Raw genomic sequence first — 24,786 nt, 5'->3', positions numbered from 1 at the left:
GAATGGAACAACGTATGTTTAGAGTAATTAAACAGAGGGAACTCAAATAATTTACTTCGTAATTGGAAGATTCGGATGTAGTTTCTAAACTTAAAAAAAGTCTGGAATAAAATTATTGGAAGTATCACAATTAAATGCTGAACATTAAACTTAATAACGTATTTCAAAATATTTAGCAAAGCATATACATATTCATGTTCACAAAACTGACAACCATATAGTATCCAATTATTACATCTAGTTACTATTAAGTTGAAGTTTGATTACACAAAGCGACTTGGCAAAGAAGACATTAATACTAAACTTTTCCGGCAAGAAGAAGTGATTACATAGTTCTACAATCCAATCTATCAATTATTGGGAGTACAAATTAGTTCGGTCCGTTTTCAAAAGATGGCTCTGACTGTTATCAGTTTCATAGTGACTACTGATTTCGGTGGTTTCAGAGAGGTTAGACATCTGTCAATAATATTAAATTTATATTGCTTTAAGTTTCACACAAAACCCCTGTTTTTTTACTGTGTTGAATATGTCACAATTTGTGTTAACTCAGCAGTATTTGCGAGAGCTGCCTTAATGGGAAGAAAAGTGCAGCTGAAGCGCATCGAATACTTGTAGAAGCTTATGGTGACAATGCTCCAACTGATAAATTATGTAGGGAATGGTTTCTACGTTTGAAGAAACATCTCAGCGATGAAGACACGCCTCAGTCTGGACGAAAAAAAAAAAAAAAAAAGTCTAAAACAAAGAATCAGAGGCATTACTCGAAGATCCGGTGTCAAACGCAAGAGGAGTTTGCAGAATCATTAGGAGTTATGCAACATTGCGTACAACTGAAATCCATGGGAATAATTCGCAAGCAAGGCGATTGGCTGCCTTCTGAACTGAAACAGACAATGAAAGGAGGTTTTTCACTTCTGAGCAGCAGAGAAGCTTTTTTTTTTTTTTTTTTTTTTTTTTTTTTTTTAACGGATTATGACGGGAGATGAGAAATGAATATTTTACAATCTCAAGAAGAAAACAATACTACGCTATGCCTGGTCAATCGTTGCTATCCACCTCAAGATCAACAGCAAAGCCGAATATTCACGGTTCGAAGGTCGTGCTGTGTATCTGGTGGAGCCAAAAGGGTGTTGTATACTATAAGCTGTTACAACCTGGCGATTTCATTACGCGCGATCGGTATAAACTACAACTGATTCGGTTGAATCGTGCATTACAAGAAAAACGCCCAGAATACGAGCAAAGACACGACAAAGTTATCGGTCTCATGTCGCAAAAGTTGTAAAAAATTATCTGGTTATTTTACCGCACTCGCCGTATTCGCCGGACATTGCTCCTTCTGATTACTGGTTTTTCCGACGAATGCAGCATGATTTGGCAAGTTACCGGTTCACTTCTTTCTTAGAAATCGAAAATTGCTCCTAATTTGGATTACCTCAAAAGACGAGACTGTTTTTCCGAGACGGAATTCGAAAATTAAGTTAGATGTGGGAAAAAGTAGTAGCCAGCGATAGACAATACTTCAGTTAACCTGTTCACTCATTTTATTCCTTAAAAAATGCATTTTTGACCACAAAGAAACGGACTGAACTAATTCGTACTTCCAATACGGACAGATCATCTGAGCTGTCTCATCTTTAATCACACCTTTTCTTCTTGATATTGACTTATACAGCAACTATGGAAACTTAATCAGTTAACATATAACCCTTCAAATTTATCTTATGAACACTGAAGTGGGAATAATTTTCACCAAATATAATAAAGCATATACCTTAATGGATACTCCAATTAACATTGTATATGAATACATGTATAAACTACCACATCTGATAATGCAATAGCAAAACCCATTTTTATTTAAAACACTGGCAAAATTTTGTAGCAAGAATTCTTAATGATAACTACTATCAAGGTTATAATTTTTCCCTGCCCAAAAGTACCCAGTCTTGAAGAGAGAGGAAGGTAAAACCCACGTAAGAAAAAACCTACCTCTAAAAATACACTTCATAACTTGGATTAAAACTATAATCTTAATGTGATTATAGTTACTTTCTCCAAACGCGTTTCTCAGAACACGACTAGTTTCAGAATTGGGATAAAGTATGTATTTATCAAGAGGAAATATTCAGAAAAGAATAGCTAACAAACTCTATGACCCACGGAACCCGGAAGTTTAACACCGCGTTCATGAAAGTTTTCCATTGACTTCTGTCCTTAGCCAACTGGATCCAGTTTCTATTTTGTATTCCTATTTCTGCGAGACCCATTTTAATATTGTCCTCCCATCTAGGCTAAGTCTTCCTAATGCACATTTTCCGATTGGATTTCCAGTTAAAATTTTGAAAGTATTCCTACTTTCTTTCACTTTGGCTAAATGACCCCTGCCACGTGAGCATCATAGACTTTATGATCCAACAATGTTTGGTAAACGGTATAATGAAGTCTCCGCCATTCCCCATTCCCGTTCCTCTTGGGTCCGAATATTCATCTCAGAATTTATTCTCACTTTCAGTCTGCGTTCTTCCCTCAGCGTACGCAACCATGTTTCGCAACCATACAGCACAACAGGCATGACTGTCGTTTTAAATATTTTAAGCTTCATTGAAAATATCCACTTTGTCGAAAGTATTTGATACTCTGACGCATCCATAATTTGCAATATTACGATCCCGGCAAACTATCATGTATTTAGTTTTCTCTGCATTTCTTTCTATTGTTCTATCATTCCCTCTCAGATTTATATCATCAGTATACGCCATAATCTGGTGAATACCGTTCAGTTCTAGGCCTTGGTTGCTATCTTTGATTTTTCTTATAGCGTACTAGAGAACAAAGTTAATTGCGACAACGTATCTCCTAGTTTCAGGACATTCTCCAAGTGAAAACTCATAGACAGGAATTTTTCTATTTGGACTTCACTTTGGGATTCGTATAAACATTTTGGTTTTACTAATGATAGTAAACATCAAGTGAAATTCACACTCAATTTTCAAACTATTAATAAGAGATAAAACCTTTTAATGAAATACATGTAAGTTTTCGAAAACTGTTGATGATGTTGGGGAAAACTGTGCTTTATGTGATGTTTACAATCATTAATGAATACCAAATATCAAATAAACAACAGTGTGATTTGGAAACAAATAAAAGTTCTACCAAGTTGGCAACACTGCCAACCGAATTGCAACGTACGTAGAAATCATCATATTGATACAAATCAACTTTCTGAATTCCATCATAACTTTAACACACAGTTTCTGATTTAACGCGAAATATATATTTTCCATAGTCGCGAGCCGATTTTGGGTCCTGAGTTGGAAACCCTGCAACTCGAAAACGAAGCGGAATTCGACTCATGTTTATAAGAACTTTTCTACTTGATCTGTGTCCGGATTTAACTCAAAATTTTCATACTCCCTTTCAAATCTCCTTGTGTACAGTACCTAAATGCCCATAAAAAATATTTACATTCCAAGTACAAAAATCGAAATTTCAGTAATTGCGAACGTTAGAGGCTGCAAGCGCATGAACAGTTAACGGATATTAAATACTTAGGTACTTCTCCAATAGTTGTAAGAAATTCAGACTTTTAAAAGGTGGAGTTTTTGAGAAAATGGCGGCGAAACATGGCGTCTTAATGAAATTTTCAGCTTTTCATCATAGTATAACGTAGGATATAATTATCAGAAATTTAAGTCCTTTACATTTTCAGAGACCTTATCGAGTAGATTTCGATGCTAAAAGCAGAGGTTGATATGGCTCGTGAAGACAGAAAGAAAATTGTTTGAAATTAGCAAAATTTTCACCAAACTTGGCAACATTGCGAGTGAATTGCGCAATTCCTATTGGACCAACAGACGAATTTCTCCTTCTACCGAAACACACTACTTTATATTCTTCCTACTATTGATATTATGTTGATAAGTACACTCGTTTCTGTACAATAAAACTTTTAATTGACATGTTTTTCAGTTTTTCGAGCAATCCGGGAGGAGGGCCGCCATTTTGGAAGGCTGTATATCGAAGGAGAATTTTTTTTCAGCAATAAGAAAAAATATGGGTCTAATAATATTGCATGTAGATCCCATATAAAAAATATGAATGAAATCTGAGACTATGATGGGGACCAATTGTGTCTTGCCTGAACGATTTGAAATGGAAGCGGTCATGTATACGATAAAATAAGACAGAATAAAATATTGTACACTTCTCCAAAATGCAATGAGCGCCTGAATTGCTCCAAGTCCTTTAAAAAATTGTCAGCTGAGCAACAATATATTCGAAGTAACAGAAGGGAAACTCAAGAAAGAAAAAGAGATACACGCAAGACTTCCGAACACAGCTTACAGTTCACTCTGAAATACTCAGCTTCTCTTTGGTTACTTAATTTACTTATTCTTTTAGAACAAAATAATATCTTCACAAATGCAGAAAATTTTGTTGTACGTAAAACAACCACACACTTTCCAACTACAAAAATTGTTAAGAAAAACAAGGAAGGTTGTTCAGATGTTTACTATCTATCCATACAATTGGACGAAATGTAGTTGTTTCGGTAGCCATGTGTGATATTTATTTTTGCTAAGATTTCGTACTTTTGAACCTGATTCCAATTCCACATGGTGATACTGTTTTATTTATTTATTTATTTTTGTAACTTTTTCAAGTATTCTTGCCGTACACTTTTATGGTGTATGTATTACAGAGGGGTAATTGATAACTATTTAACTTATCCAAAAATAGTAAGTCGCACAGGCGTAAAACTTTTTCTATATTTCCCATGTAATTCCTCCTTAGCGCAAATCACTTCTTACATCGATCTATAAAGATTTTCGTAAACTTGAGAATAAATTCGGAATTCTAATGTTTAAGAAATCGCTATCATCCCTAATAACTCCTTCATAACTACTAGAACGTAGTTCACATTATTATTACTATTGTTAAGTAGGGAACAGGAAAAGGTCTGAGGGAACTAAATCTGTTGAAAATATTTAATCTTTGCAGTTTGTTACTACACCTATGAACTATATGTTGTCTTAATGCATCAGGGCGATTTTAGACAGTTTTCCACGGCTTTTTTTTTTTTTTCTTCACTTAAAACGCCTTAATAGTTCTCAACAGTATACTCCAGTCATGTATCACCGTTTGCTAGAGTATGCCCTCAGATTTCCATAAAGTACTGGCCATCACCTTATTCCGAACAATTTCACATGAGTATTTTGGGAATGGAGATGAGGTGTGTGTTTCAAACCTGTTTTGTTTCAGGTTCAAAGTGGTGGATTACGAATTTTACTATAACGTTTTTTTATCCTTTTCATAAAGATAAATAAGTGCTCACAAATGGATTTCTATAGAAAAGTTTGTCAGGGAAAAAATTAAAATGAGTTGGGGCTATACATGAACACCATTTGATAGACCTTAGCTCCGACGCAAGGCAATGTTTCAACTCCAAGGGGAGAGAAAGAATTATACCTGGAAAGAAAACTGAACTGGCTACCGATTGTGTTCAACATTAAGACATTTGGGGACCTATCTCGCCTATATATTTCTCATGTTCTGCGACAGATTTGTGTATTCAGCACTTAGTCAGAGGGTGTAGTAACTTCTTACACGAAATGACAAAGGTCTTCGATTCTGCAATATCTCATCATGGATGACATGAAAGTTGTCCTGGTCAGTATTGTTGAGGATGCACTGGAGCGAAGTTCATTATCAATGAATGCCTGATACTTTTGAAAACCTTGAACTAAATTTCTCACAATATAAGTTGCACTTTTTTTTTTTTTTTTTTTTTTTTTTTTTTTTTAAGGGAGGGTCATGCCCTTCTTGAAGTACTCAATAACAGCTAGGTTTCTCGCCCGTTATTCTTTAATCATACCTTTTCACAGACCCATTCTGTCGATTCTCGGGACAAAAGTAAACTCTAAAGCCAATGATGTAAGGAACGCGTCTTGCAGGTAAAAGTAGGTCACTAATGTGGGTCTTTACTTCACTGAAGTTTGATGTTTTAGGTGGTTTTGCTTTCAGTATATAGACAAATATTTAAGGGGGAATCATGAGCATTACACGATAAATCACACTTGAATTTTCCACTCCGAAATGGAGCAGAACTCAAGAGGAAACATGTCCTGAGGCTGTGAAGTCTGCCCTTCTAGAAGTAAAGTCCTTGAATAAATATTACAATGGTCCCTAAAACTAATTTATTTTCCACCCAGCTTTGGTGTAAGAAATCTCAGTCCCATTAACGATATGTAACAAGCACGTTTCTGTTTCCAAGAGCCATGGAGACATCACCATATTCCCTGTTCAGAAATGTCTTCAAAGACGCTAAGAAATTAAAAATTAACATTGGGTCCAAGAAAAACTTGTAGTAACATAAAATAATCGAGACCATTTTCCTTAGTTTAAAAATGCATTAGCAAATATTGGGCAGTACACTAAACAAAGAGTGAAATGTCGCGTAAACACTTTTTTTTTCAGTCCCAGAAACGAACTACTAAGACCATTTGAGATATACTGTTTACACTTTCGTGGAGAGCCAATATTTAGTAGTCAAATTTCTATAGGTCATGAAGTAATGTCTGCTGGAATTATCGACTCAATCCAAAAGTGGTTACCATTAACCTATTTTCTCCTTCTGTAACTACACTTATACAATTTCACAATTAGGAAACACTAAGGGAAATAACTCGGTAGCACTAACTTGGATTCTGACAGACGAATAAGTTGTAACTTTGAGATCCGATCTGTGTCATCTTACGGTACTTGACGGTTGATATGTATTTGTTCAACACACTAGTTTCTGCTGGGCTAGTAGCATCGTCATTTTTTCCTGAATAACGAATTCAGATGATGTGCCAACCACCTGTTCCGTAGAAACAGAGGATTTGGTACTAAGACTACGAAAACTAAAATATTGGACAACAGCAATTTTTTTTTTCCTCATGAGACTTCAATGAGGTAGCTGCCATATCTGAAATATCAAACTCAGTTTTACATAGTGTGTATCCTCCCTTAAACGACCTTAATAGCTCATTTCCACTGGTCTTGCCAAGATTCTCGAAATGGTCTTGTTTTTTCCAATTTTAAAATCTCGGAAATTAAATACTGTTTTCATCGATAGAAATTTACCTGAAAACTTTTAAGGTCTATGGGAAATCTGCCATAAGAGAAGAGTGAAGAAACAGGGGGGGGGGGAGTGTGTAACAAGCAAGTGGAAGCACTGACCGACTCAAGTATCTCTGTAGTCATTACCCACGTACTCATAAAATATAAGCCCCTAAAGAAAGTAAAAAAGTGAACATATGTAGTGAAAATGATAACTGAAAAAAATCCTGAAGCTTTTGGTTATATTTCGGAAGTTTTCCAGGTACAAAAGTAAATTCCAGGTTTTCGAGTCAGTAGACCCACTGCAGTGCTTCTGCCATGAAGAATTACATGATAGTTTTGCTCACATTATTTGTTATTTCCGTGCAAATTACTTTTACCGTATTACGTTTAGAGGAAAGTTATGTGCATACATCATTATCGGTAAGTATTTCCTATAGAATTTCATTGCTTCCACTTTTGGATTCAGTGGTTTGGTTCTTATGTTGATAAGTATTTTCTCCGCTATTATTTAATATCTACAGCTATCAGTTATTCATGTGCTGTGTGTTCCTTAGCAGTTATGCGGTCAAGAAAACATCTTGAAGTTTTACGTCCCACGATTATGCCAGCTAGACTAAAGGAGATGGTGATGAGAAATGAATGAAATGAAGAAAGTGGGAAGAAACGGGAGAACCCCGAGAAAACTCCCACACAATTTTGTCGTCCACAAAGTTAACTTGGGGAACTGGGATCGAACCAAGGACCCCATCCATCAGAGGTGAACGCTCTACCACTGAGCCACCGCGGCCCCAGTTGGGCGGTCTAGTTCAGGTTTTGATGTCATATGTGCTTTTTCTGCAAGAAGTGTTTCTTGGGAAGGTGTTTTAATTTAATTCTGTAATAGTGAGAAGAATGGTTATATTTTTGTTTCTCGGTTGGAATACTGAACTTGAACAAAGATTGCAATGTTTCTGAAAAACGACCTAAATTGGGCACCATAATTTGTGGTCAACGTTTGAAAGTAAGTTTCATGTCTTACAACGGAGAATGTCCTTCCTATCTGAAACAGTGTGTTTAAAATGGGATGTTTATTAATGTCAAAATTGAACATGCTTGAAATTCTCCTAATATCTTATATGTTTGCTTCTACATATGCATATATTATTCATGAATATTTATGGACAGGCAAATCAGGCTCTAAAACTACTTCCACAACCGAATTACATTCTTTAAGATTTCAGTTTTTTTTTTCTGATATATTTTTGATATGAAGTTAGGGTAATAGTATACATGAGAACCCCCTGATCTGCGTTTCTTCTGTGTTCTATTACCACTTCTACATGAAATACCATAAATTTTCTACGTAGTGCAATAGTAAGAAGTATCCATGTGCACAAGACATGCGATATGCGTTAAATCCCCCCCCCCCATACACACATACAGTCATAGATAAAGTACAAGGGCACTACACATGCAGATATAAAGTACAGGTACGTTCTTTTTTATTTTCGCATCAGACGATAAGTAAATAAAAGTCGCTTTGTTACCTCCTTTCTAAATTCGTACATACACAATGAATAATCCCTAAAAGTATGAGCGTCCTGCTCCTTCGGGAACTGATGCAGCTTCATGTATACTATATCCTAAGTTTAAATTAATTTAGCATGTTACGAAAAGAATTTGGCGTGATTGGAAATTTATCAGCACTTCAAACAAGCAATTTTAAAAATAATTATAAACAGAATAACACCAGAACCAACACGATTTCTAACCAATTCGATTCCCGACGAACTATTCCAAGCAATCAGTTCCTTATGAATCAGGAATGATATCCTTATAGTAAAGACTTGCCTCATTATTTTTCTGTGTGATATAATTAAGTAGATTTTACAACTATTTATTCTGCAGATTCTACAACTGCAAGTTCGAATGCCTCTTCACAAACACTACCAAGGAATCATAATTATCTTTTCGCCAATCTAAAATAATGGGCACGTTTGACTAGATACGCACAATAAATACGCCTTACTCCGTTTTCGGTATACAGATCACGTCCGGGGATACCAAACGTATCCGAAACTAAACTAACCCAATCTAACTTAACCTGCCCTAAGGCTGAACATGTTAAACCTAATCTCCGGCACAAAACAAGGAACTAGTTTTCCAGTATCAAACGCCTTAAGAGAAAATTGCTTCACTGCATGCTCAAGGTTTTTAATTTACTCTGTAAAAAATCAACAATAAATTATAGGCTTAAAATATTACGTCCCATTGGCACAGTTAGTATGAATAAGCAGATTATTCGTACCTGTTCCAGCTGGAGGAACATTTATTAGCTGAAGACTAGTGGTCTCTCCCTCTGATTTTAAATAAAATGCAGTGATCTAATGCTATCTTTTCTGTTCTTAGAAATTTGTACGAATTCAATATGACAACTAATATGGAAATCTGCTGTTACTTTTTTTTTTTTCGTATCTCAAGGACACACATTACTTTCTATTGTGAACTACATCCACGTCCACACCTTGCTTTTAATCTCATTATCTTACTGCACATTCATAATTTAGTTACAACTGGCAACGCAATTTGAAATCGTCTAATTCTACGTATAATTCGGACACTTACCTATATTTAGTCTTAAAAACGCATATTAGGTTTTACTCTAAATGGTCCCACATTAAACACTTATTATTCTTGCAACAAAATAAGCAAAAATAATTCCTCCTGTAAGCTGATAAATTATTGAATATTTTTCAAAAAACAGTAATGAAATCACTTCTTTCAATCCTGTTACAATTGCGCAATGTCTCTTTTCTCTAAGGAACCACAAAGGCAAAAATTGCAAACAAAAGTACTTTTCTCCTGACGACGAAAAATGAATACAAACTAGCCAGCTCCTGCACTCAATATATCACCACTGTGTGCTCGTGAAAATCGTTCAGATGTGGCATACATTTCATTACTAAACATAGATGATAAATAGCAGTTTATAGAAGATAGTTGAGAAATAAGTTTTGGTTAGGTCATCTTTTTTCTAATGAGATAATTGTTCTTGAATAAGAATAGAAGAACGGTTGTAAATGGAAATTTCTAACATAAAAAAAAGGTATATGTATTGACAGTGGAGTCGTTGTCCAGAAGCAGGTCATGACACAAAAGGCATCACTGATGTTTTAAGTGCTACGAAAAGTGAAACAATGAAACCAGTTTCGAAGTAAAAATCTGTTCAAAAATTATATAATATGTATAAAAACAAGCGGGCGTGGATTTAGAGGAAGGTTTGAGGGCTTCAAACCGGAGTCTGTACTCCGACAAGGCTTCCAATGAGAATGAGGAAAGGCTTTGGAAAGATAATTATGTAAGTGATAACAATATTCAACAAAGAAATTTTAACAGAGAAAAAAATGGTTGTTCTTTATAGATTTATGGACGCTGAATTCGAAAATTAGTATATATATAGGGCTATATACAGTGGCGTATTTACGATTTTCTTTCGGGGGGGGGCTTTGCCTGAAAATGTGAAAATTCTGCAAGATATTTCATATACTTTACTATAGTAAGTAAGATTTCGGGGGGGGGCTTAAGCCCGGAAGCCCCCCCTAAATACGCCACTGGCTATATATATATATATATATATATATATATATATATATATATATATATATATATATATATATATATATATATATATATATAAGTCAGCTCAGATTTCCAAAATGAGGGGAAACACGGGGGACGTCGTCCCAGCTTTCACAAAATATCATGGCGGTCCCCAACTTTCTATTAAAAAAAAATACAAAGATAGGCACGGGGTTATGCGTCCTCCTACCTTTTCAGCTCCACTTTTGCCCCTGGTTTTGGTCCTATGCAGTGTTTTTTCAGCAAAAGTGTTCCGAATGGGGCACACTTAGTATTCGAAGGGGCACAAGTTATTTTTCACACGATAATATTCTACTTATATTATAATCGTATTATTTTGGTCTCCTCCGGGGATGACTGTCAGAGTTCCGGGGAGCAGTGCTGGAAGAAACACTGGTTCTATACTCAGTCGTTACTGGCGTCGTATTAAGAGTTTGACTAAACGAAAAATGACAGCCACGACGTTTCCGAAAGGTTGTCCAAACACATTACGAGAAATCAATATAAGAGAGGATTTCTTATTTTGATTTCTTCATTAAAAAAAAAAAGTATCGTGTATTTAACTTTCGATGGATAACGTGGCTCAAATTGCTCCTATAATGGTCAATCATATTGGAATAAGTGATCATCGTTTTCGTACATATGTCTATTATGCCCCTTTAGACGGTCAAAGAAAGCTTGAACAAGACCAATCAATACCTCAAATTTAAACGTTCAAAGGATTTACTCGATTCATGTGGTTAGACAGAAGCATTTATCGTAGAAAAAAAATCGTATTATCGATATCCTACCGTGTAAAGTAGCAAATGCTATAGCATTTTCCATGCCATGGCATATCCTATGGCATTTCTTGTCGATAGAACCTGCTCTATTTCCTAGCATTTTCCACAAGGATGTTAGAAAATAGAGGATCTGCCCATACAACAAAATCGCGAAGCCACACGTCACAGTTTCGCCACACCTACTCTGCCCATTCCGCGCCACTAAGATCGCAATGTTCTGAGCCAACAATCATGGCGGAAACGAGAGTAGCCAACCAGACGTGCCGGATCAGACGATGCACGTTTTTTTTCTTCATTGAGTTCATATGTTGAAGATACGCATGGGCAGATCCTCTATTTTATAACATCCTTGATTTTCCACAGCATTTCTGGTCCGATTGCAGCGCCGTTGTGTGTTAAAAAGAAGCGAAAGACTTTGTGCCAAATGTCCATGCTCTTTGTTTTGTGTGGGAAATTGAATTGTAGCAAAGAAAAATGAGTTGGATTAGGGATGCTGTGTGTCCACATACTTCTTTGTGATTTTCGTTTTTTAATATGACCGACGAGAACTGTTGTAGCTTTAGCTACCTCACGTTTAATATCGGACGCATAATTGCGCTCTTCTCCAGTGATTTGTTTGCTACCTCATGACAGATGCTTATCAAAATGCTATCGTTCAAAAACACCATATGCTTTTGATGCCATAGAATATTATATGAATTTTTTTAGCAGTACATCTGCTACGATAAATGCTTGCGTCTAAAACTAGCCTAACAAATGCTATAGCATTTCCCGTGCAATGGCATATCCTATGGTATTTCTTGTCGACAGAACCTGCTCTATTTCATAGCATTTTCCCCAGTATTTGTGTTCCGATTGCAGCGCCGTGGTGTGTTAAAAGGAAGCGAAAGATTTTGTGCCAAATAACCATTATCTTTGTTTTGTGTGGGAAATTGAATTGTAGTAGATGCGATAAAGAAATGCTACGTTAAATGCTTCCGTCTAAAACTAGCCTAAGACCCTATTTTTTTTTTTTTAAAGAAAAAGAATGTGACAATTTTATTGTTCAAGGTCCAAGGTGTTTTCCTTCCTTCTCTTCGAAAGTTTGGTTCCTGAAAGAATTTTTAAAAAATCGTGAGAGAAAAAAATATCTACTGCTCTTTTTTCATTTAACGTTTTCCATTTTCTTTTTCCACCAAAATTCAAGAAGTTCTTTGGGTTTTTCCATTTCTTTCTCACTTAGTTCCTTTCCATTTACATTAAAGAGTTGTCTCCAAGCTAACTTAACCAAATTCCCTTCCTTTTCCATGTCATCGTTCCATTTCCATTATCCCTTTATTTTTAGGGTTTCTTCACATTTTAATAATAAGTGCTCTAGTGTTTCATCTTCTTTAAAACATAGTTGACATTTTTCGTTCACTTCTTTAATTTTTTTCAATCTTATTCCAGTTCCAAGGCTTACTGGCCTGGCATTGAAAAGTAAAATGCTCTGTAAATCATTGCCTACATAATTTATTTTGTCATAACGCTTTTTATATGTGTATATTCCTTTCAAACTGTTCTTCTTGACTACTTCTTCATACCACTTTTCTTGCGCCTTTTCTTTAATAGTTTTTTCGGCGATTTTTTTCCAATTTTTATAATTCTGTTCTCTGTGCCAGCGGGTAGTTTGATCATATTTTCCTTCTAATTTCCTAACTCCCCTAAACCATTTTGTGGTCTCCCCTTTTCTCATATGCTTCATGCACAACTTTTACTAATCTTGTTTCTTCCATAAATTTTAATACTCCAAGATATTTTATTTTACTCATAACTTCTTTTTTTTCAAAATCACTCCATCCCATCTCTCCTGTTATTGTTACATTTGCACTTAATTTATTTACTCCTAGGGCAAACCTTCCTATTTGATTTTGTGCTTTTTGAAAAATATTCCTAGTTTTATCCGTTAAAGTTATTACTTCATTTGCATATGTTAGCGCCGGTACTGCTACTTGTTTTCATAGTATTCTTGACACCTCATAACAGTTGTATGACCACATTGCTTTATTTTTTATAATTGATGTAAATTTTTGTAGTTTATTTTTCAGTTTTTTCTCGTTCAAGTAAGTATTGTTCTCCTTCTTCAAGTGTAATTCCTAAAAGTTCTATTTTTTCAGTCCTGTTTATTACTATGTTTCCTGCTTGTATATTTTGATCCTCTATGTCTCCACTAAAACCATGAACTTGCTTTTTTCTTCATTTATTTTTAAACCAATTTCTTCTCCTTTCCTAACTACTGTATCTAACATTTCCTTAATGTCTTCAATATTATTACTCATCAATGCTAAATCGTCCGCAAATAGAGTGCCAGGGATTTTTCTTACTTTTTCTTTTCCTTACAATCTTAATTCTATTAATCTGTTTGTTTTGATCAATGCTTCTTCCACTTTTGTGTATGTATATCAGGAACAGAACTGGTGATAGAGGATATCCTTGTTTCAAACCTTTGTTACTGTCTATCCATTTTGATTTTGTTTCCCATTTCATATCTGTATTTGTTATCCTTATATAGTTCCTTAAGGAGCATAATAAATTTCTTTGATATTCCTAAGTTTTCCATTATTTTCCATAATATATTTCTCTTGACTGTATCATACGCTTTTTCAATATCAATAAATGCTACCATGAAATATTTTCTTTCTCTGCATATTTCTATCAGTTGTGTTATAATGTAGATGTTATCTGTTGTTCTTCTATCTGTTCTGAATCCATTTTGTAACTCGCTTAATATTTTGTTTTTCTCTAGCCAGTTCATTAATCTGTCTCTTAGAATAATTGCGAAGAACTTATATTCAGCTGGTAATAGCTATTGGTCTATATTTTTTATGTCATGTTTATCTTTTCCTTTTCCTTTATATATTAACTTAATCTTTGTTTGCTTCCAACTTGGAGGAATGGTTCTTGATTCAAGTATATTACTCATAATATCCTTTAAACTTTCCAAAGATTTATTATCTAGGTTTATTAACATCTCATTTGACACCTCATCTGTTCCTGTTGCTTTTCCTCTTCTTAGCTTTTTCCTAGCCTTCTCTATTTCCATATTTTCAATATCATATGTTAATCCCTGACTTTCTTCTTCTGCACTCTTATTACTTATTTTTGCTAATTTATTTGTTTCATTTATCCGTTCTTCATAATTTTTCTTCATCGCTCAATTTGTTAAGTACGACTCAATTTCCGTCTTGTCTTTCAGCATTTGCCCCTTTTCATTTCTAAGAATGTTTTTCTTTTCTGTTTCGTTTTGTTTTTGTCTGACATATATCCAAAATCTCTCCCTCCTGACTGCAGTGTTAACAACGGGAGGGAAATGTAGGAGTGAAAATTCATAAATAAAATCCCTAACCCAAATTTAAGATTTTTTGAAGCTGGCACTACTGTTGCCATATGGGTGCAAATCATCCTTTAAATATCTTTGGCCTGTCGACAACGCACAGTGAAATCGTCAAGTCGTTGACTGCCATACAAAGACTGAAAGAAAAAATCTGTCACTTCGTACAGACTAAATTTTGACACTTTTTCCGCCTCAGAAGCAAAAGTCGAAAGTTATGCAGGTGCTGCAGCTTTCCTAACTATCCTACTGAAACTTTCTATAGTGCGTTGTGTAGACCAAACAGCAGGCTTTCAAATACTGATGTATTTGTTCCAATATAGCCAACAAGAGGGAAATTATAGAATGATAAGTGGGATTTTTTCGACTTTCCTCCATAAAATCGGGAATTAAAATTTTTATTGTTTGAAGCACTGCTACCAGATAGGTGCAAACATCATAAAATAAACTTCGGTATACTATTAATATATCCTAGAAGTATCATGTCGATATCTAATAAACTACGCATGTCCAAAAAATATACCTAAGGAAATTACAATTTTCTTTCCACTTAGAGAACAAGGCCTACTGTATACTTCAAATATACTTCCTCTAATTATGCAAGTAAAACTTTCGTTGGTACGTTGGATAGGCCAAAGACGAGGATTTCAGGTACTGGTACGTTTATTTGAATGAGCCAAGAAGAGGGAAATTATAGAGGGAAAATGAGATTTTTCAACTTTTACCCATAAAATCGGGAATTAAATTTTGATGGACATACAAGCTATCACATCTTAATCGACGTTATGTTACTCGTGAACCCCTTCATGGCTTAGCGAGTAGCGTACGCGCCTCTGATGTGGGATTCCCGGGTTCGATTCCTGGCGGGAATTCATGTGGCTCGGATCCTATGTTAAGGTCCACGTCTCAGATAACTTCGCTACTAAAAGGGAGGATAAACCCAAAATGAAATCAATTAAATTGTCTCACTTTACTTTTATCAATTAAGGTCGCTCTTCCCAAATACCCACATGAAGTGCCCCTACATTTTGCTTTAGAAAGATGTGAAAAGTTTGAAGTGTTCCAACATTTAGCTTTGTAAAGATGACGACCCTAACTGAAACCGATGATCTGACTAGTTGAAATGGAGAAATAGGGGCTCCCACAGGCGGCTTTTAGGGTGAAGGTTGCGGCAATGAAATTTCTTCGAGGAACATACTTTTAATTTAAAATGACATAATGGAACTTAAATTATAGCTGTAATTGTGCTTTTAAGAACGAAAAATCTTACTTGAATTTGTCAAAACTAAGTCAAGTTATCTTGGTTCTGTAAAAAGTAATCCTGTTTCATGCATTGTTTTCTTTTAGGGGGAGAACGGTAAATTTTAGAGGGAATTGCTTCCAGGGGGAGGATGAGCAACTCGGTGTTCTTCCGACTCTGACATATTCTATAGACCTACCTGTATACATCCTGAATCCTTATTCTATATCCTGAATCGATATTCTATATATCCTGTATCCTTATTTTAATCCATATTTTATATATCCTGAATCCATATTCTATATATCCTGAATTCATATTCTATATAACCTGAATTTATATTCTATATCCTGAATCCTTATCCTATATATCCTGATTCATATTCTATAGTATATATCCTGAATCTATATTCTAAATCCTTAATCTATATATCCTAAACCTATATTCCATATATATCGTGAGTTTATATTCTACATAGAATAATATCCTAAATCCTTATTCTATATATCCTGAATTCTTATTCTATATCCTGAATATATATTCTATATATTCTGAATCCATATGCTAGAGTGGGTGAGAGTGAGATACGTATGCGTCGATGCCTACAAATGTACTGCTTGGAATTTACGCCATGAGATGGGCAGTGATGTAACTAGGAGGCAAACGGGGCTTGTGCCCCGGGCGCCGGATTGGGAGGGCGCAAAATCAGGCAAATATTTGGGAAAGGGTTTTAGTTTGGTTAAACAGAGAAGCGCTAAGACGAGTTCTTGCCCCGGGCGACAACTAGCATAGTTACGTCGCTGAAGATAGGAGGAGAATGCTCGCAGCAGAGAGAGGATTGTATATCTGTTACGGCGCCACAACCATAGTGATTGAAGTAGTGTGTGAACTAAGAGGAGAAACAAAATGAGTTAAGTACCCTGTGTTATAACTAAAAAATAGTTGGTGAAGTGCACATAAGTCGTGGCTAATAAGTAGCTATCAAAGTTATTATTCTCAAAGCGGGCAGGAAACATAAAGACAGGTTATGCCATGAATTGACATGAGTTAAGTGCTGTTGGAGGCACATGACATGTAGATAAGGGATTAGGCATCTTGCACCGCTGAATGGAATAGATACCTAGAAGAGTGCAATGTTTCTGAATTGCATGCTGTAGTACAAGATGCACAGGGCAGTAGAAAATGCAGTGGATACCTGCAGATTGATACAAATGTAAGAGCTAAGATAAGAGTTTCTTTACTCGTTCGATATACACGATTGCACTGCTATCATAGTGACTGAATATGCCCCCTTTTTGTCTTTGCAGACAATGTCACGGATATATCAACGAACGTCTCAAATTCCAGGTATCACAATACTATCAAATTCTGGTACAGGACTCTTCGAAGACGCATGGAGAAAGGAGACCTACCGAAACACGGACTTGTGCCCGCAGGTAAATACACGCAAAATTTGGATTACATATGCCTAGTGGCCACGCTTCCCACTGTACAAACCCAGATATGCTCCGTATAGCATCAAAACATCATATTCCAATACTGCGTCTGCTAAGCCACTTAACACATTGCCTCCAGCCTCTTGATCGCGCTTTCTTTAAATCGTTGAAACATTATTGTTTACAAGACAGCGCGAAATTGGATGCAAAGTCATCCGGAACGAAATGTGAACCGCAATCAATTTAAACTGTTTCAACAATTGGGAACGCAACATTAGGATTTGAAGTCTGTGGAATTTTTTCTTTTAATCCTTCACCAAGGGCATCCATGTTGTAGATTCCAAGGAAGGCAAGTATAAACGACGTTTCAAAAATAGCTTCAAATTTTGCTGTAACTAATGTAAAAATTCTATTGGATTTTCGATATTCTGAAGTACAATTTCCTCTAGGGGGGCAAGCACCCCATCTTGCTCTCCTGATGGGCGCCCTTGTCCTTCACGTCTTCCTGATGTTGCCTTCTGACAGAATTGGCTATTTCGGTTCAGACGAAGAAGAAACTAACTCCTCCTCTACTCATGCTAAAGTGGAGCCGCAGCCGGGACCTTCTTGCCTTCCTCAGCACGGATGAAGAACTACAAAACTTATGTCTACGAAGACATCGGCTGAACAGCTTTCACGTCGAAATATACCAAGCTCTGCTTCTTCTGACCGGTCTTTGACCAGTGTAGAGTTGACCGCTGCAATTCAAATGTCTTTGCAAGTATCTTTCAATAATGTTTGTCCTGTACCAGTTTTCGTACCAAGAAATGTCCGACATAAACGACAGGCGTTTGTATTGAATTTGGATGTTCGAAACATGTCTGCGAAACAATCTTCCACCAACACCAGGGGAAGAATGAAAAGTACTTGTGCTGCACAATCGGATAACTATTGCAGTGTTTGTGGGTTATTATCTTGATCTAGATGGTTCTAAAGTGGATTGGATAAGGTGTATTGCCTGTCAGAAATGGTTTTATACTACATGTTCTGAAGATCCTGCTAAGTACCCTAGTTGTTTGTAATCGTAAAAGCTAAGGAAATCTTAGACCCTACTTGTTTTTGCTTCCAGGTTAACGAGCAGATAAGGTCTTGCTTATATCACACCATGTTCCAAAATAATGCACCACGTTACGTTTGCAAATGCCTGTTTGTACATTATAGTCTTCTGAACATTTCTAGTGACTAACGGTTTAACATTCCTGGTATTATATTCATTGTGCAAAGGTTTATTGTACTTTCTGGTATTGCTTTAATGTTTAATTAACTTATTATAACTGTATCAAAATTACTTTGTTTTCGTCATAAATACACGATATTCTTTATGTTCGATGGTTTTTCCTGCAGTGTGTTGACTGTTGTATTATTTGCACGCATTCCATATACTTTGTATACATTAGATTAAGCTGCAGTCAGCATTGTATGGATACATAACATATTAGACCTTACAATAAAAAAAAAATCGTTTTATTTCCCAACGTTACGGTAATAGCCATGCCAAAAAATGTGGCATTTTACCCACAAGAAATAGACTAGCTTCCTCCGATAATGCGGGAAAGATGCCTAATTGGAGATGTTTACTTATCCGCTCCTCTATCACTTACCGTATCTAGTTCTTTCACGACCCTCACCAGTGTTTGGCGGAAGGACTAAACTATTGATCCTGTAACTTTCAGTCTTTGACTCTTATTCTTTTGTTTGCTATTGTCTTATAATTAAAAACTATGGCATCTTCTCCCCACCCACTTTATGTATATCCTGAATCCATATTCTATATATATCATGTATTCTTATTCTAATCCATATTCTATATATCCTGAATCATATTCTTATATCCTGAATCCGTATTCTATATACATTATCTGTAGAAAATACTTCCACCTCCACGTAAACATTTATTACCTTCTATTCCCGTTTTGCTGTACGGGAATTCAATAATGGAGCAGAAAGTGGTGGTACAGTGGGTTTCCAGCACTTCCGGTTACCATAGAGAAATTAAATAAGACATTAAATAAGACATAGGCAGTCTTAGTATTTGGGGAACCTCTAGGGGAAGGAAGCCATGTGGGGGCCCTTCGCCGATTACGTGACACAATATGACAAAAGTAAAAGTGTTGAGGGCAGGAAATCATCGTTCAAAAAATATTGATAAAGCAAATACAGAATTATTCTCAACTTCGGTGGTGTCTTTGTTTACAAATCACAATCTTCCAGAGAGATGCTCAACACAAATTACATCTTAATAAAAAATAAAAGTGTCACTTGTTTTTTTAAACTTTTTTTTTTAAGTTTTTGATTTTGCTCTGCCATGAGTTTTATAAATTCATTTTGAATATATTTTCTTTCTGAGATGGTGTTAATTAATCTCATTGCACAAATATTTTCCCAATGATATGTAAGAAACACAAGAACCCTTATACTTTACAAATATTTTACTTAGTGCAAATTTGCAATCACTTAGACTTCCTCCTTGAATGGTAGGTAACACTTCTTTTATTACCTCTACCAGATTCTTCCAGGGGGCAGCGGTGGCTCAGTGGTAGAGCGTTCACCTCTGGTGCTAGGGGTCCCGGGTTCGATCCCAGCCCCCGCCAAGTGAACTTTGTGGTGGACAAACACCGTGTGCGTGGGTTTTCTCGGGGTTTTCCCGTTTCCTCTCACTTTCTTCATTCCACCATTTCATTCATCACTCATCATCACCGTCTCCTTTAGCCTAACCGGCATAAGCGTGGGACGTAAAACTCAAAGATTTCATTTCCTTTCAGATTCTTCCAGAATCTGAATGCTCTAGTTAAGACTTCGAAGCTTCCTTGTAGTTAAAGAACGAGTGTTTATGACTTGACAGAGAGTTTTGTTGATGGGTATCATTGACGTCAGCAGCACATAAACTTTGGGGGTTAACAGGCTAACGGATGAACTGGAGTGTATGGAATACCCCCGAGGAAACTCGAGGGTCCGGGAATCCCCTCCTGGAAAATAATTTTTAAAAAATAGTCTTCGTACATCCTCATTTTAAAGCATTTTTGACTTTAAAAGCGAACACTTAAAAATTTTTGAGTTTAATTTTACCTTTCATGGTCTAGTTTTTTTTTTTTTTTTTTAATGTAGCACTAAAAACACACACACACACACAGTTTACAGTTTGTTTGTTTATTAAAACAGTAAAATTCAACCTTGTTTTACAATTTTAGTAAATGATTCCAAGTGTATGTGAGAAACAAAATAATTGTAAAAAGTACTGTGAAGTGAAGCTTTAAAATGTACAGTTAAAAAATTAGTTGATTTTTTTTTTTAAAAGCTAAAATAAATTTACTTTGCTGCTCGATATCTAAACAAAAACAATTTGTTTCTTTACAGTTTATTTCCACCTTCGCCTTCATAGGGCTAAAAATTGACGGCCTCTTTTCACAATTGGAAACAAACTTTTGTGCTTCTTTTTCCATATCCACTTTGTCTATGATTGTTTTGTGAACGTAGAAAACTGCTACACGGTCGAGCCTTTTTGGGTCATAGTTTACCTAAGATACTTGCAGTATTGGGTGGACGAAAACCGTTTTACAAATATTGGGGGGGGGGACACGTCCCTGGTGAGATTGACGCCCCTGATGGGTACTGATATACATGAACCCTACAGGATAAATTGAAGACCAACGGGGCTTACTAATACACAGAGTATTTAGATGGAAACAATATTTTTTATTCATAAGAAATTTCATTCTATCTCTTACCGCTTTTGATTTATACACAATAACTAAAACTGGAAGTGAATTTAAACTTCTTCTAATTTCGGTCTTAGTAAACATATAAGATAATCTACCTCCAATAAGATATATGGTAGGGGATACCAAAAAGTTTTTATTATTATTATTATTATTGGTGTAGTGGCCTAAGAACGGATTTCATCTGTATTAACTCTCTATGCAAACAAGAGGTAGTAGAAATCAATCAGTTCCGGTTTCAGCGTTGGTTGCAATAGAACAAGCACGAAATCTATTGGAACGTTTTTTACTTCTAAAAATATGTGGTTTTAACACATAATTATATGTGAGGTGTTTCAAAACAACACTGACAACGTTTGCCAGGTGATTCCTGACACCAAGATAAAACAAAAAGTATAGACCAACCTAGGGTGTATGAATGCTTCCTTTCGGAGTTATAGGTTCCCCTAAACATGAAAAATGAACTTTAAAGGTCCATAGCTCCAATACTATGGAACCTACCGTAGTCGGGTCAAGACTTCACTTAGGAACTAGTATGTGCTCTATCCGAATATCCAAATTTCCGAATCCTGCTGTACTTCCGTAACAATTATTGTAGAGGTAGTTGGTGAGTACTCAAATTATTTGCCCGTAGCCAAACTCCCTCTATAAAAATTGTTGCGTGAGTAGTACAGGAGTCTGAAACATGTATTTTTGCATAGAGAACATATTAGTACCAAATTGTAGTCTTAACACGACCACGTTAAGTTCCATAGTATTGGAGCTATGTACCTTTGAAGTTCATTTTTTCATGTTTTCGTCAACATATAACTCCGAAAGGAAATATTTGTACACCCCAAGTTGGTCTATACTTTTCGTTTTATCTTGGTGTCAGGAATCAGCTGACAAAACGCTATCAGTGTTGTTTTGCAACACCCCATATAGCCTGTAAACCACAACTTTTTGGGAGAAGCAAAAAAACTTTCCAAACTTAAAACTTCGCCAAATATACACGGAAACACTTCAAAAATATTATAAAATTGGTTCTGCATATTAATACATTATGCACTGGACATTATTGTAGCTTGCTTTAAAATGTTATATTACTATTTTTGTTTACGTAGCATATTTCGATTAATCTTTTGAGCCTTTATAAGCACATAGAGGATCAATAGTACATGATGAGAACTTGAAGCCTTTAATTTCAATCTATTATTTTTTCATTGTTGTGGCGAAACAATTGAATATTCATTTATCACATTATAAGGGACGCTGCCTGACAGCTTTCAGGTTTATATGCATGGCATAACTCATTTTCGATAAAAAAAGTCACATAGCGGTTCTTCGAGGCGCAGCGACGATATTTACATATATATACAGGAATAAAAGTGGATCTGAAAAAATAGGGGGACGCATGATGGCACGCCGTCCACTGTGTCTATCTTTGTCCATTGTATTTTCTTTAGAAAGTGGGGGGACGCCGTAGATATTTTCTGGAAGCGAAGGGGCGGCGTCCTCCCGCATTCCCCTTCACTTTTACCGCACACACACACACACACACACACACACATATATATATATATATATATATATATATATATATATATATATATATATATATATATATATATATATATATATATATATATGTGTGTGTGTGTGTGTGTATGTATGTATGTATGTATGTATGTATATGCGTTTGTCGAAGGAGACATTTAGAATAAACTAGTGACAAAACGAAATATGAACTTATTATAATGACTAACCCTTGACAACTAAGGTAAAGATTAATTTTTCTCATATCCTCCCTTTATGATTAGAAGTGAACTGATTCTCAGTATTGCCTAATTCAGTCTGCAGACTTTCGCTTTGGGTCAAATAAGATACGTGAAAGCTGTGGTCATTGCTGCCATTAGTGCTCTCAACGGGTCGGGTCGGGTCGGGTTGAAGACCGACCCGACCCGACCCGTGACCCGAATTGACTGACCCGACCCGATGACCCGACCCGACCCGACTGACCCAAACCGTGATCCGACCTGATTGACCCGACCCGACAACCCGACCCGATCTGACCCGACTGACCCGACCCGATAACCCGACCCGAGTGACCCGACCCGACCTGACCCGACCCGAGTGACCCGACCCGATAACCCGACCCGAGCTGACCCGACTGACCCGACCCGACAACCCGACCCGAGTTGACCTGACCCGACCCGACCCGTAACCCGACCCGAGCTGACCCGATCCGAGTCGGGTCGGGTCGGGTCACGGGTCGGGTCGGGTCAACCCGATCCATTTGAGAGCACTATGGTCACAACACTGGGTGAACACCAAAATGCACTCCCATTGGGAATTGAACCCGGACCACGTGTACCGAAGTCTTACACGTTAACCACTAGCTAGATCAAGCGGGGATTTGTATATGCATCTTAATGAATATTTGGCACTTTTGAGATTTGATTATTTCTTTTTATAACTGATACCAATGTCCGACGTGGGAGAAATTTATTTTTATTTTTATTTTATTTATTTATTTATTTATTTTTATTTTATTTTTTTTCTTTAGTTCTATGTGACGAAATTTTTCTTCAAGGTCAGTGTTCTCACCTGCTGGGACGGCAGGGCGTCTTCTCGGAAGGCAGTAGCAAGAGTCTCTTGGCGGAGACAAAAGGAAATCATTTAACTACAATGATAAGGGTTGAGGAAACAGGAGAACACCTGTGGTTTTTTCCAACCCTTCAACTTTCATTCCAAAATAGGTTCTTATGATTCCGGGACCCGTACCACTTTGATTTTTCTTTCTCGGTAATTAAAACGTATTTTACAGTATATATAGTTGCACGTAAGAAGATACATAATATGAATTTAAAAATACAGGTTGATATTTAATTATAAAGCACTAATTTTATTTCATCACTTTCAGCCCAACAAATGAAATTCAAACAATTCGCTCCCTAGGTCTTGGTCATCAATACTGCGTCTTATTCTTTGTCTTGCAGTCAAGTCTTGGTCCTGCATTTCGTAGTCTTGGTGATCTTTCATGCTATACAAGAGCCAAGAATGCTCATCTCATCGGTACAAATGAAGACCAAGTGTGATTTTGATTATGGTATTTCATACTATACGGAAAGCTAGAAAATACGCTCATCGCTACTTGGTGATCACCAAAACAAGGCCAAGAGCAAGATTACTATGCAATTCGTCTTGCATATCCAATCTTTATCTTGTTCTTGTATCGATGTCCTTGGGCTTGGTGAAATAAAATGAAATATTCACTTTAAGCAGGGGTGTAGCCAGCAGGTTCGTGTAGGAAGGGCCCGTCGTTTTTGAAGGGGGGCGGCTACAATGTACAAAGCAAAAAATGTGTTGCTGCTAGTGTTTTTCAGGCCTAAAAGAAAGGAAAATTTTGGTTTCCTTCTGGAAAACTAAAAACACTATTTTATCTTATTTATTATTATTATTATTATTATTATTATTATTATTATTATTATTATTATTATTATTATTATTA

General features: G+C 36.2%; 1 protein-coding gene across 2 annotated transcripts in view; it reads right to left on the bottom strand.

The window, feature by feature from the left end:
- The window catches only part of LOC145678722 (uncharacterized), a 56,357-nt gene that overhangs the window by 19,984 nt on the left and 11,587 nt on the right, over window positions 1–24,786 (bottom strand). Inside the window, exon 1 of one of the 2 annotated variants that reach the window (XM_081749159.1) lies at window positions 9,721–9,977. The exons of the other annotated variant lie outside the window; for it this stretch is intronic. The gene's annotated coding sequence lies outside the window, so the exon portion shown is untranslated. Of the gene's footprint in view, window positions 1–9,720; window positions 9,978–24,786 lie in introns of those variants that run through there. 2 annotated transcript variants of the gene reach the window in all.

The sequence above is a fragment of the Thermobia domestica genome, chromosome 2, assembly GCF_964235325.1.
Source record: "Thermobia domestica chromosome 2, izTheDome1.hap1.1, whole genome shotgun sequence".
Taxonomy (NCBI): domain Eukaryota; kingdom Metazoa; phylum Arthropoda; class Insecta; order Zygentoma; family Lepismatidae; genus Thermobia; species Thermobia domestica.
This window is presented reverse-complemented; position numbering and strand designations above follow the sequence as displayed.